The sequence below is a fragment of the Dendroctonus ponderosae genome, unplaced genomic scaffold, assembly GCF_020466585.1.
Source record: "Dendroctonus ponderosae isolate FM_Combo_2020 unplaced genomic scaffold, Dpon_F_20191213v2 Dpon_F_20191213_1, whole genome shotgun sequence".
In the NCBI taxonomy this organism is placed as follows: Eukaryota; Metazoa; Arthropoda; class Insecta; order Coleoptera; family Curculionidae; genus Dendroctonus; species Dendroctonus ponderosae.
The window spans coordinates 281,548-283,654 of NW_026017110.1; positions in this window are offsets into that span (position 1 = coordinate 281,548).

Sequence of the window (2,107 nt, forward strand, 5' to 3'; positions counted from 1 at the left end):
TGGTCGTTATGGACGACGTTTCAATTAAAGGAAAAAAGTTCGTTTTAACCGAAAGTTCACTATAACCGGGTTCATTATAAGCGGACTTTACTGTATATCTTAATATTAATTGAAAAATTCCCCCAATTGTTTCACACAGATGAGGGCCGACTAGCGTTTCAAATCGTTAGGGAAAAGAAAGTAAATTGCTTTATTCAAATCGACTGGACACAAATCACCGTGCAGTGGAAAGCCGCATTTTGCTACGATTTTTAAGCAGTTCAAGTACTTACATTGAATTTAAAACAGGTGTGGGTCAAATTATTGTCCAAATTGTACCTACCAGATTGTACCTACTCTAGTTCGATCAGCTCCGGCCCTGAATAGTTATCGTGATCAGGACTGCGGCTTTACCGTTGTTAAATATTATACAAAGACCATCCATCCTAGCAGTAACCTCGCCAATGTAACCTACATAATAAAATGCGCTGTATTTTCATTAGGCTTGCGGTTTAATGGTGAATAGTAGATAATAATAAATCGAAAAACAGAGCTCGGATTTTTGCTCGCGATCAGCGACTATCACTTTCTCTCGTTGAATTTATCGATAAAACTTCTGATGACAATATTTCTCACTGAAAATTGCTGTTCGCTTTAAGAAAGTTAAGCCGCAATTAGCCGAATTAATTGAAATTTTGCGCGGCAGTGGAAAAATTATACCGCTCCGAATTGTTTAACTGTTTCAGTTAATTAGAATTGCTGCAAAGTGTCGCAAGCTAAATGCGCCTAATTACTCGGTGTTGCAAAAGGTCAAAGTACTACTTAAACTGTTTTGAGCTCGAAAATGTTTGCTAGAAGACACGATATTTACCCTCTTCAGTAGTTTCAAGCTTAGTAGTAGATACTAGAGCTAAACAGGAGTTTGACTTTTAGCTTATATAAGCCAATATTAAATGGTACAATGGTTGATTGCAACAATGAATTTATAATTAATCATCGTTATGCTGGTTATGCAACCATTTCACTAAATCTTCACCAGTCTATCGCCAATTTTGGTCACTTCTGACCCAAAAGTTATGCTTAGATAATCTATTTGACACCAATTTTGATTTGCAACTGAGTCCTAAATGCATTTGATTAAATGTTGCCAACAAGAAAGCCACGGGTGACCCTTGTGATAGGTTTATGTCGACTAACGATAATTTTTCTATTTTATGGACAACAAAAATCTGATATGATATGCAAATTTCGCTATCCAACGGTGCCAAAACGAATTCTGTGGCTCAAATGAGGCTTGGGAAATGTCGAAAAAACAAGTATCATGTTTGAGTCGATTTTAATTTTCGAAAATGAAGTGTTTGCGAATGGTTTTTACCTTTTCAATTTAAGTAGTTGATCGAAGTTGGCCATGGAAAACAGTATAAGGCAGACAGCAGTGTTTCCATAGTGACAAATAATAACCACATCTTTCAATTATTTGACATTCAAGTTGGTTAGAAATTTAATTTAGTTTTATTGTAAAAATGGATTATTCCAATGAAGAAAAGCGCGACGATTGAAACTTCGTGAGATCTGTGTGATTGAAAAGATGTGATAGAAATGCTGGAGCCTCTGATTACTATTTTGTGAGGTATTTTGTTTACACCGCGAGGAAATGAATAAAGTAATAAATGAAGCTGTGTAGTTTTATGTCTTGGCCATTGTAAGCCAAAATCCACAGATTTAATTTCCTTTTGAATGTAAAATATCTTTTTTATTTGCAACACTTAACATTCTTTAACGAGATGTTGTACATATTGCTCTTCTTGGGTTTGTGTGTTTCTTCTTCTTCTTGAATTTCTGTATTTTTTAGTCGTAATTTCCTATTTGCTTTGTATAATCTTTGATGTTCAGTTGATGAAAGCTACTTTGAGTTGATCTATTACTGAATGCTCTTTTTTAGCACGAAATCGTTTTTGGCGTTTAGCATTACTTAATACTTTTCTGAATAGAAGTAAAAAATCAATTAATTTTGGTGACTTGAAGACGTTCTTTCTGTTTAAAATATACGGTAAAACGAGGAAGAGCTATAGAAAAAGGATACACTTGACACACTATATGTATACATACATAGTGTAAGCCATCGCGC